This window comes from Oncorhynchus tshawytscha, linkage group LG16 (assembly GCF_018296145.1).
Source record: "Oncorhynchus tshawytscha isolate Ot180627B linkage group LG16, Otsh_v2.0, whole genome shotgun sequence".
NCBI lineage: Eukaryota > Metazoa > Chordata > Actinopteri > Salmoniformes > Salmonidae > Oncorhynchus > Oncorhynchus tshawytscha.
In genome coordinates, this window is record NC_056444.1 from 77,670,109 (window position 1) to 77,683,435 (window position 13,327).

Genomic DNA, 13,327 nt, shown 5'->3' on the forward strand with positions numbered 1-13,327 from the left:
GCCAATGAAGACAAAGGGGGATTTTAAAATTGTCCAAATAGCTTTGTTTTCACACTGTGACAATAAAGATAAATATTAGAGTGGCAGCCACTGTAAACACTAAGATAAACAGTCAAATATATGAACCGTCTGTCTTCAGTAGTGCTACACCAACAATGGCATACAAGACCTATCTGTACATTATTCACAGCCAGATGCATACTACCTTACATCCCACTGCTGAATCTAAGTAGGGTCAGTACTGGTCAGTCCATGAATGGGAGACCAGATGCTGCTGGAAGTGGTGTTGGAGGTCCAGTAGGGGGCCCTCTTCCCTCTGGTCTAAGGAGATCCAATGTCCTGTGCCAGTGAAGGGGACATTGCATTGCCTTGCTTCATTGCTGTATGAGAGAATATGTTATCAGTCATCTTACCAGATAAATTAAGACAATTACAAAATTGCACGAGATGAAACTACATAGCGGCTCAAGGTGCCCGCATACTAGCTTCAATTTGCTCCTAGGAGAACTCAGCAAGGCGAAGCAAATGTTTTTGCCTCGCTTACTCCCTTAAAGACAAATCACTTAAAAAACGGCAATATTATTGTTTGTCACACGAGACTCCGTGGCAACAACATAGCAATGCACTTTCTCAAAATAGTCTGAATTAATATAAAATAAATCCAGAACTCTGTAATTAAAGCTGCTATATGTAACTTTTTGGGCTAGCTGAAATGTGAGTTATAGATCTGTCATTGTCATTGAAAGCAAGTCTAAGAAGCTTCTATTCTTCCTGTTTTTAAGTTTAGTTTTTCGTCTTTTACTTTCGGTTTTGTACACAAGTTTCAAAACAGCTGAAAATACAATATTTTTGGTTATTGAAAAAAAAATCAGCACTTTAGATGGTACAATAATTCCCTACACTATACATTGCTTGTTTTGAAATATTAGAATTTCAGCAACCAAGAAATGCCGGAGCGTTTTGTGCGTATTGCAACTTTAATTTTGAGAGGCTTTAGTCACGCAATTTGCATCTAAGATGTTTGGTGCAGTATTTCTCAACTCAAAACAAGTCGTCGCTCGTTGAAGGACAAACACTTAATTAAAGTATCCCGTCCTTAGTTCCCACTACTACTAGGAGTAGTAATGTTGACAAATGACCGACGAAGGGGCGTAGACTGCCGCTACCGAACAACAACAAAAGGGGGTACAAATCCAGTGTATAATATAAGAAAAGGTGTTTTCTTTTTTAAATGATTTAGACAGAAAAAAACACTTTGCATTTACACTTTCCCCCTCCCCCCCAATTGGTCTTTTGACCAAGGCCAATCAGATTAGCTCTTTTGCCAATAATTGGGAAAAAAATATCAGTTGGGCAGCCTGTATGACCACAGCCTTTGTAGGTTGACATTGTTAAGAGACAAACAAATGAACTATCACTGTTATATACACTACCGTTCAAAAGTTAGGGGTCACTTAGAAATGTCCTTGTTTTTTAAAGAAAAGCACATTTTTGATCCATTAAAATAACATTAAATTGATCAGAATTACGGCGTAGACATTGTTCATGTTGTAAATGACAAGTGTAGCTGGAAAACGGCAGATTTTTAATGGCAAATCTACATAGGGGTACAGAAGTCCATTATCAGCAACCATCACTCCTGTGTTCCAATGGCACGTTGTGTTAGCTAATCCAAGTTTATCATTTTAAAAGGCTAATTGATCATTAGAAAACCCTTTTGCAATTATGTTAGAACAGCTGCAAACTGTTGTCCTGATTAAAGCAAAATAACTGGCCTTCTTTAGGACTAGTTGATTTTCTGGAGCATCAGCATTTGTGGGTTTGATTACAGGCTCAAAATGGACAGAAAGAAAGACCTTTCTTCTGAAACTCGTCAGTCTATTCATGTTCTGAGAAATGAAGGCTATTCCATGCAAGAAATTGCCAAGAAACTGAAGATCTGGTACAACTCTGTGTACTACTCCCTTCACAGAACAGTGCAAACTGTCTCTAACCAGAATAGAAAGAGGAATGGGAGGCCCGGTGCACAACTGAGCAAGAGGACAAGTACATGAGAGTGTCTAGTTTGAGAAACAGATGCCTCACACGTCCTCAACTGGCAGCTTCATTAAATAGTACCCGCAAAACACCAGTCTCAATGTCAACAGTGAAGAGGCAACTCCGGGATTCTGGCCTTCTAGGCAGAGTTGAAAAGAAAAAGCCATATCTCTGTCCAGTGTATGTGTTCTTTTGCCCACCTTAATCTTTTTATTACCCAGTCTGAGATATGGCTTTTTCTTTGCAAATTTTTCTTTGCAAATAAGCACCATTGAAAATACTGATGTAAACATTTTAAAAAATGAAAGTTGACCTAGTCTTTATGGAAACCAAAATATCTATTTATTCTTAATTAGCTGGTTGTAGATCAGCATACTTCAACTAAAATAAGAGAGTAAACTGTACCATTTGCATTCAATAACATGTATAGCTCACACAAATACCAAATAAAAAATTTCACACTTATGAAACTTGACAGGAAGTGGTATATACAGATGATTTTGTATAACAGACACATACCATGTCTTCCGAAAGTATTCACACCCGTTGACCTTTTCCACATTTTGTTGTGTTACGGCCTGAATTTAAAATGGATTACATTTTGATTTATTGTCACTGGCCTACAAACAAAACCCCATAATGTGGAATTATGTTTTTCTAAATGTTTGTGTTGAGTCAATAAGTATTCAAAACCTTTGTTATGGCAAGCCTAAATAAGTTCAGGAATAAAAAAAAATCACCTAATCACATAAGTTGAATGGACTCTGTGTGATAATAATAGTGTTTAATGACTACCTCAGCTCTGTACCCCACACATACAATTATCGGCCTACAGGGAGGAGGTGGGGGCCCTCGGAGTGTGGTGTCAGGAAAATAACCTCACACTCAACGTCAACAAAACAAAGGAGATGATTGTGGACTTCAGGAAACAGCAGAGGGAGCACCCCCCTATCCACATCGATGGGACAGTAGAGGAGAGGGTAGTAAGTTTTAAGTTCCTAGGCGTACACATCACGGAAAAACTGAATTGGTCCACCCACACAGACAGCGTCGTGAAGGAGCAGCAGCGCCTCTTCAACCTCAGGAGGCTGAAGAAATTCGGCTTGTCACCAAAAGCACTCACAAACTTCTACAGATGCACAATCGAGAGCATCCTGTCGGGCTGTATCACCGCCTGGTACGGCAACTGCCCCGCCCACAACCGTAAGGCTCTCCAGAGGGTAGTGAGGTCTGCACAACGCATCACCGTGGGCAAACTACCTGCCCTCCAGGACACCTACACCACCCGATGTCACAGAAGGCCATAAAGATCATCAAGGACAACAACCACCCGAGCCACTGCCTGTTCTGGACTATTATCCAGAAGGCATGGTCAGTACAGGTGCATCAAAGCAGGGACCAAGAGACTGAAAAACAGCTTCTATCTCAAGGGCATCAGACTGTTAAACAGCCACCACTAACATTGAGTGGCTGCTGCCAACACACTGACTCAACTCCAGCCACTTTAATAATGGGAATTGATGGGAATTGATGTAAAATATATCATTAACCACTTTAAACAATGCTACTTAATATAATGTTTACATACCCTACATTACTCATCTCATATGTATATGTATTTACTGTACTCTATATCATCTACTGCATCTTTATGTAATACATGTATCACTAGCCACTTTAAACTATGCCACTTTGTTTACATACCCTACATTACTCATCTCATATGTATATACTGTACTCGATACCATCTACTGCATCTTGCCTATGCCGTTCTGTACCATCACTCATTCATATATCTTTATGTACATATTCTTTATCCCTTTACACTTGTGTGTATAAGGTAGTAGTTTTGGAATTGTTAGGTTAGATTACTCGTTGGTTATTACTGCATTGTCGGAACTAGAAGCACAAGCATTTCGCTACACTCGCATTAACATCTGCTAACCATGTGTATGTAACAAATAAAATTGATTTGATTTGATCTGTAAGGTCCCTCAGTCGAGCAATGAATTTCAAACACAGAATCAACCACAAAGGCCAGGGACGTTTTCCAATGCCTCTCAAAGAAGGGATACTAATGGTAGATGGGTAAAAAATGTAAAAGCAGACATTGAATATCCCTTTGAGCATGGTGAAGTTATTAATTATGCTTTGGATGGTGTATCAATAGACAGAGTCACTACAAAGATACAGGCGTCCTTCCTAACTCAGTTGCTGGAGTGGAAGGAAAATGCACAGGGATTTCACCTTGAGGCCAATGGTGACCTTAAAACAGTTACGGAGTTGAATGGCTGTGATAGGAGAAAACTGAGGATTGATCAACAACATTGTAGTTACTCCACAATACTAACCTAATTGACATAGTAAAAAAGGAGGAAGCCTGTATAGAATAAAACACATTCCAAAACATGCATCCTGTATGCAATAAGGCACTAAAATAATACTGCAAGAAATGTGGCCAAGCAATTCACATTTTGTCCGGAATACAAAGTGTTATGTTTGGGGCAAATACAACACAACACAATAGTGAGTACCGCTCTCCATATTTTTAAGCATATTGGTGGCTGCATCATGTTATGAGTATGCTTGTAATCGTTAAGGACAAGGGAGTTTTTCAGGATAAAAAAATTAACGGAATAGAGCTAAGCACAGGCAAAATCCTAGAGGAAAACCTGCTTCAGTCTGCTCTCCACCAGACACTGGGAGATGAATTCACCTTTCAGCAGGACAATAACCTAAAAAAAAAAGACCAAATCGACACTGGAGTTGCTTACCAAGAAGACAGTGAATGTTCCTTAGTGGCTTACCACTAGAGACTTACCCAGAAAGACTCACAGCTGTAATCACTTCTACAAACTATTGACTCAGGGGTGTGAATACTTATGTAAATTTTATATTTCAGCCTGGATTCAAACCAGGGTGTCTATAGTGAGGCCTCAAACACTGAGATGCTGTGCCGCTAGGGAGCCCATTATGGGTGATAAGAAAAAACACAACTGAGCTCCCTGGAGGATCTCAAAACTCCCTGCTGCCCTGCACAGCAGCTCCAGACATTGTAATGGCTGGAATGGAATATATTGAACGGTATTAAACAAATCAAACAGATGTAAACCACATGTTTGCCTCCATTCTATGTATTCCATTCCAGCCATTACATTGAGCCCTTCCCAATTATCGGTCTGGGATTTCTGAGACTTAACTAGAACTACATTATATTGTAGCAAAATCATTTGTAGGCTTTTATGCATCAAAGGGGAGTGCAATCCCCCCTCTGGTCAATATGTAAATGTAATGTTGACTGACATTGACATACTGCGCATCAAAACGAGAACAACCCTTGTAACCTTTCTGTGTTGATACCCCGTCCACACCAACTGAATAGCTACTACTGTACAAGACAGCTAGCATAATACCTAACCTGTCAAACGTTTTTCAAGCTTTACCTGTGCATCATGAGGAAAAAAGTAGAAACTAAACTAGATAGCTACCTTGTTAGGTTAAACCTTGCAAGAAAACAACTTGCTAGCCCGTTTATCGTCTGTTGGAACTCGTCGACTAGTAGTAGAAATAGTAGAAGCTAACATTAATGCTGACTAATACTTAGTGTCAAACTGTTAGCTAACTTACTTGCATTAGCTAAGCCAGTGATAAATAACATAGCTAAGCTATAGCTATCTAGCTAAATTCTTAAACATATTTTCAGTAGTTAACCCAAACACAAGCCTGGTAAACTAAATGTCGCGGCCTCGGCAGCAGCCAGCTAACCGATAGCTAGCGTAATCGGTCAGCTGTTTTCCACTCTAGCTGACCGCTATAGCAGATAAGATAACAATTATCACACATTTTAATGATTGTGATGAATGTATCAAATATTCCCATAGCTTGACATAAAATTCAAGTTGCATTGTTATGTCGATATTTTTTGGGTCCACAGTTTAAAAGAATGCAGTAACACTGCAATGCAAGCTTGAAAAACACAGAGATGGTAAAGTAATTTTATTTGCTGCTAAAACATGCGACTGGGCTACGCCCACAGCATCTACACAGGAATCTACTCTGACATTGAATTTTGTGTTTTTATCAGTGGTGGAAAAAGTACCACATTTTCATAGTTGAGTAAAAATAAAGATAAAAAAATTACTCAAGTAAAAGTCACCCAGTAAAATACTATTTGAGTAAAATTCTAAAAGTATTTGGATTTTAAATGTACTTAAGTATCAAAAGTAAAAGTATAAATAATTTCAAATTCCTTATTTAAGCAAACCAGATGGTACCATTTTCTCATTGTTTTTAAATTTTTGGAAAGCCACGGTCAAACTCCAACATTCAGACATGATTTACAAAAAATGCATGTGCGTTTGGTGAATCCTCCAGATCAGAGGCAGTAGGGAAGACCAGGGATGGGTTTTTTTAACATTTATTTTATTAAACCTTTTTCAACTAGGCAAGTCAGTTAAGAACAAATTCTCATTTACAATGATGGCCTACCAAAAGGCAAAAGGCCTCCTGTGGGAACATGGGCATGGGATTAATTTATTTGTATTATTAAATACAATATAAATATCAGACAAAACACACATCACAACAAGAGAGACATAACACTACATAAAGAGAGACCTAAGACAACAACATAACAAGGCAGCAACACATGACAACACAGCATGGTGGCAACACAACACATTTATACGTAACATTTAAAAACACATTCCAGTCGCTAGCTGCAGTGAAAAGAGGAGCGGCCCAGGGATGTGTGCGCTTTGGGGACCTTTAAAAGAATGTGACTGGCAGAACAGGTGTTGTATGTGGAGGAGGAGGGCTGCAGTAGATATCTCAGATAAGGGGGAGTGATAAGTGTGTGAATTTGACTCTTTTCCTTTCCTGCTAAGCATTCAAAATGTAATGAGTACTTTTGTGTGTCAAAGACAATGAATGGAGTAAAAAGTACAATAATGTCTTAAGGAATGTAGTGAAGTAAAAGTAGTCAAACATAAATAGTCAAATGAAGATTCCACAAAAAACGACTTTAAATCAAATCAAATCAAATTTTATTTGTCACATACACATGGTTAGCAGATGTTAATGCGAGTGTAGCGAAATGCTTGTGCTTCTAGTTCCGACAATGCAGTAATAACAAACAAGTAATCTAACTAACAATTCCAAAAAACTACTGTCTTATACACAGAGTAAGGGGATAAAGAATATGTACATAAGGATATATGAATGAGTGATGGTACAGAGCAGCATAGGCAAGATGCAGTAGATGGTATCGAGTACAGTATATACATATGAGATGAGTATGTAAATCAAATCAAATCAAATTTATTTATATAGCCCTTCGTACATCAGCTGATATCTCAAAGTGCTGTACAGAAACCCAGCCTAAAACCCCAAACAGCAAGCAATGCAGGTGTAGAAGCACGGTGGCTAGGAAAAACTCCCTAGAAAGGCCAAAACCTAGGAAGAAACCTAGAGAGGAACCAGGCTATGTGGGGTGGCCAGTCCTCTTCTGGCTGTGCCGGGTGGAGATTATAACAGAACATGGCCAAGATGTTCAAATGTTCATAAATGACCAGCATGGTCGAATAATAATAAGGCAGAACAGTTGAAACTGGAGCAGCAGCACAGTCAGGTGGAAGTTGAAACTGGAGCAGCAGCACGGCCAGGTGGACTGGGGACAGCAAGGAGCCATCACGTCAGGCAGTCCTGGGGCATGGTCCTAGGGCTCAGGTCAGTTGAAACTGGAACAGCAGCATGGCCAGGTGGACTGGGGACAGCAAGGAGTCATCATGTCAGGTAGTCCTGGGGCATGGTCCTAGGGCTCAGGTCCTCCGAGAGAGAGAGAGAAAGAAAGAGAGAAGGAGAGAATTAGAGAACGCACACTTAGATTCACATAGGACACCGAATAGGACAGGAGAAGTACTCCAGATATAACAAACTGACCCCAGCCCCCCGACACGTAAACTACTGCAGCATAAATACTGGAGGCTGAGACAGGAGGGGTCAGGAGACACTGTGGCCCCATCCGAGGACACCCCCGGACAGGGCCAAACAGGAAGGATATAACCCCACCCACTTTGCCAAAGCACAGCCCCCACACCACTAGAGGGATATCTTCAACCACCAACTTACCATCCTGAGACAAGGCTGAGTATAGCCCACAAAGATCTCCGCCACGGCACAACCCAAGGGGGGCGCCAACCCAGACAGGATGACCACAACAGTGAATCAACCCACTCAGGTGACGCACCCCCTCCAGGGACGGCATGAGAGAGCCCCAGTAAGCCAGTGACCCAGCCCCTGTAATAGGGTTAGAGGCAGAGAATCCCAGTGGAAAGAGGGGAACCGGCCAGGCAGAGACAGCAAGGGCGGTTCGTTGCTCCAGAGCCTTTCCGTTCACCTTCCCACTCCTGGGCCAGACTACACTCAATCATATGACCCACTGAAGAGATGAGTCTTCAGTAAAGACTTAAAGGTTGAGACCGAGTTTGCGTCTCTGACATGGGTAGGCAGACCGTTCCATAAAAATGGAGCTCTATAGGAGAAAGCCCTGCCTCCAGCTGTTTGCTTAGAAATTCTAGGGACAATTAGGAGGCCTGCGTCTTGTGACCGTAGCGTACGTGTAGGTATGTACGGCAGGACCAAATCAGAGAGATAGGTAGGAGCAAGCCCATGTAATGCTTTGTAGGTTAGCAGTAAAACCTTGAAATCAGCCCTTGCTTTGACAGGAAGCCAGTGTAGAGAGGCTAGCACTGGAGTAATATGATCACATTTTTTGGTTCTAGTCAGGATTCTAGCAGCCGTATTTAGCACTAACTGAAGTTTATTTAGTGCTTTATCCGGGTAGCCGGAAAATAGAGCATTGCAGTAGTCTAACCTAGAAGTGACAAAAGCATGGATTAATTTTTCTGCATCATTTTTGGACAGAAAGTTTCTGATTTTTGCAATGTTACGTAGATGGAAAAAAGATGTCCTTGAAATGGTCTTGATATGTTCTTCAAAAGAGAGATCAGGGTCCAGAGTAACGCCGAGGTCCTTCACAGTTTTATTTGAGACGACTGTACAACCATTAAGATTAATTGTCAGATTCAACAGAAGATCTCTTTGTTTCTTGGGACCTAGAACAAGCATCTCTGTTTTGTCCGAGTTTAATAGTAGAAAGTTTGCAGCCATCCACTTCCTTATGTCTGAAACACATGCTTCTAGCGAGGGCAATTTTGGGGCTTCACCATGTTTCATTGAAATGTACAGCTGTGTGTCATCCGCATAGCAGTGAAAGTTTACATTATATTTTCGAATAACATCCCCAAGAGGTAAAATATATAGTGAGAACAATAGTGGTCCTAAAACGGAACCTTGAGGAACACCGAAATTTACAGTTGATTTGTCAGAGGACAAACCATTCACAGAGACAAACTGATATCTTTCCGACAGATAAGATCTAAACCAGGCCAGAACATGTCCGTGTAGACCAATTTGGGTTTCCAATCTCTCCAAAAGAATGTGGTGATCGATGGTATCAAAAGCGGCACTAAGGTCTAGGAGCACGAGGACAGATGCAGAGCCTCGGTCCGATGCCATTAAAATGTCATTTACCACCTTCACAAGTGCCGTCTCAGTGCTATGATGGGGTCTAAAACCAGACTGAAGCATTTCGTATACATTGTTTGTCTTCAGGAAGGCAGTGAGTTGCTGAGCAACAGCCTTCTCTAAAATTTTTGAGAGGAATGGAAGATTCGATATAGGCCGATAGTTTTTTATATTTTCTGGGTCAAGGTTTGGCTTTTTCAAGAGAGGCTTTATTACTGCCACTTTTAGTGAGTTTGGTACACATCCAGTGGATAGGGAGGAATACGCAGGTTTAAAGAGGAGTCCGTAATTTGCTTTCTAATAATCATAATCTTTTCCTCAAAGAAGTTCATGAATTTATCACTGCTAAAGTGAAAGTCATCCTCTCTTGGGGAATGCTGCTTTTTAGTTAGCTTTGCGACAGTATCAAAAAGGAATTTCGGATTGTTCTTATTTTCCTCAATTAAGTTAGAAAAATAGGATGATCGAGCAGCAGTAAGGGCTCTTCGGTACTGCACGGTACCGTCCTTCCAAGCTAGTCGGAAGACTTCCAGTGTAAACAAAGTGGCATAGTTAAAGTGGCTAGTGATACATGTATTACATAAGGATGCAGTCGATGATATAGAGTACAGTATATACGTATGCATATGAGATTAATAATGTAGGGTAAGTAACATTATATAAGGTAGCATTGTTTAAAGTGGCATTGTTTAAAGTGGCTAGTGATATATTTACATCATTTCCCATCAATTCCCATTATTAAAGTGGCTGGAGTTGAGTCAGTGTCATTGACAGTGTGTTGGCAGCAGCCACTCAATGTTAGTGGTGGCTGTTTAACAGTCTGATGGCCTTGAGATAGAAGCTGTTTTTCAGTCTCTCGGTCCCAGCTTTGATGCACCTGTACTGACCTCGCCTTCTGGATGACAGCGGGGTGAACAGGCAGTGGCTCGGGTGGTTGATGTCCTTGATGATCTTTATGGCCTTCCTGTAGCATCGGGTGGTGTAGGTGCCCTGGAGGGCAGGTAGTTTGCCCCGGTGATGCGTTGTGCAGACCTCACTACCCTCTGGAGAGCCTTACGGTTGAGGGCGGTGCAGTTGCCATACCAGGCGGTGATACAGCCCGCCAGGATGCTCTCGATTGTGCATCTGTAGAAGTTTGTGAGTGCTTTTGGTGACAAGCCGAATTTCTTCAGCCTCCTGAGGTTGAAGAGGCGCTGCTGCGCCTTCTTCACGATGCTGTCTGTGTGAGTGGACCAATTCAGTTTGTCTGTGATGTGTATGCCGAGGAACTTAAAACTTGCTACCCTCTCCACTACTGTTCCATCGATGTGGATAGGGGGGTGTTCCCTCTGCTGTTTCCTGAAGTCCACAATCATCTCCTTAGTTTTGTTGACGTTGAGTGTGAGGTTATTTTCCTGACACCACACTCCGAGGGCCCTCACCTCCTCCCTGTAGGCCGTCTCGTCGTTGTTGGTAATCAAACTTGATGGTCCGCAAACTTGATGATTGAGTTGGAGGCGTGCGTGGCCACGCAGTCGTGGGTGAACAGGGAGTACAGGAGAGGGCTCAGAACGCACCCTTGTGGGGCCCCAGTGTTGAGGATCAGCAGGGAGGAGATGTTGTTGCCTACCCTCACCACCTGGGGGCGGCCCGTCAGGAAGTCCAGTACCCAGTTGCACAGGGCGGGGTCGAGACCCAGGGTCTCGAGCTTGATGACGAGCTTGGAGGGTACTATGGTGTTGAATGCCGAGCTGTAGTCGATGAACAGTATTCTCACATAGGTATTCCTCTTGTCCAGATGGGTTAGGGCAGTGTGCAGTGTGGTTGAGATTGCATCGTCTGTGGACCTATTTGGGTGGTAAGCAAATTGGAGTGGGTCTAGGGTGTCAGGTAGGGTGGAGGTGATATGGTCCTTGACTAGTCTCTCAAAGCACTTCATGATGACGGATGTGAGTGCTACGGGGTGGTAGTCGTTTAGCTCAGTTACCTTAGCTTTTTTGGGAACAGGAACAATGGTGGCCCTCTTGAAGCATGTGGGAACAGCAGACTGGTATAGGGATTGATTGAATATGTCCGTAAACACACCGGCCAGCTGGTCTGCGCATGCTCTGAGGGCGCGGCTGGGGATGCCGTCTGGGCCTGCAGCCTTGCGAGGGTTAACACGTTTAAATGTCTTACTCACCTCGGCTGCAGTGAAGGAGAGACCGCATGTTTTCGTTGCAGGCCATGTCAGTGGCACTGTATTGTCCTCAAAGTAGAACTGTAAAGTATTTTTACTTTAGTACTTTGCTTAGCAGGAAAGGAAAAGAGTCAAATTCACACACTTATCACTCCCCCTTATCTGATGTTGTTTGTGCAATTGCATGTGTTTAAAATTCCAAATTGTTTGCATAGTCAACTTACACACAGCTCTGACACACACGCTTACCCCACCAGACATGCCAACAGGGGTCTATTCACAGTCCCCAAATCCAGAACAAATACAAGAAAGCGTGCAGCATTATATAGAGCCATTATTGCATGGAACTCAATGCTCAAATAAACAGCAAACGTGGATCAAAAAACAGATAAAGCAACACCTCACGGCACAACGCCTCTCCCCTATTTGACCTAGATAGTTTGTGTGTATGTATTGATATGTAGGCCATGTTTAAATGTATATAGTTCTGTCCTTGTGAGCTGTTAATGTCTATTAGTGTTCTGTATCATGCTATGTTTCATGTTTTGTGTGGACCCCAGGAAGTGTAGCTGCTCCTTTCACAACAGCTAAGTGGGTGTGACACCTACTCCTGTTGCCTGCTGCACTGCTGCTTGGATTCCACCTGGCGATCTGTTCACCATCTGCCCTGGCCTGACTCCCCCTGTCTGGTACAGGTACCCCACCAATTCTCACACTCGGGATTCTGACTCTCTATTGGTTACACAGACCTTTGGCCTCAAATCCTATTCTAACCACCTCTCGCTGGCTTTGTATTCATGTTACCTGATGAAATTGCTGTACAATATGATCTTGTTGCCATCTGATGCACATTCAGATGTCATAAATCAGCACTGCAGAGCTCTCCCTGTCCAATGCCGTGCCTTGATTGTATTACTGCTCTAAAAAGCTGCATCCTGTAGAAAGGAACTATGATGTTGGCGACCGGGAGCTCCTGGTGGTGAAGTTAGCATTAGAGGACTGGAGACACTGGCTGGAGGGCTCCACGGACCCGTTTCTCTTTGGAACCGACCATTGGAACCTGGAGTACATGCGGACAGCAAGGCGACTGAACCCGAGCCAAGCAAGGTGGGCTCTTTTCTTGACCAGATTCAACTTCACCCTGTCATACAAAATGGGACCCCGAGTGCTGAAGCGTGTAAAAATGGTCAGTCCACAGTTGCAACACTCAATACCGAGTTCCAAACTGCCTCTGGAAGCAACGTCAGCGCAATAACTGTTCGTCAGGAGCTTTATGAAATAGGTTTCCATGGCCGAGCAGCAACACAAAAGCCTAAGATCACCATGCTCAATGCGTCGGCTGGAGTGGCGTAAAGCTTCTCGCCGTTGGACTGACGATTCTGTGCTTCCAACTTTGTGACAACAGTTTGGGGAAGGCTCATTCCTGTTTCAGCATGACAATGCCCCTGTGCACAAAATGAGGTCCATACAGAAATGGTTTGTCAAGATCGGTGTAGAACAACTTGACTGGCCTGCACAGAGCCCTGACCTCATTCCCATCGAACA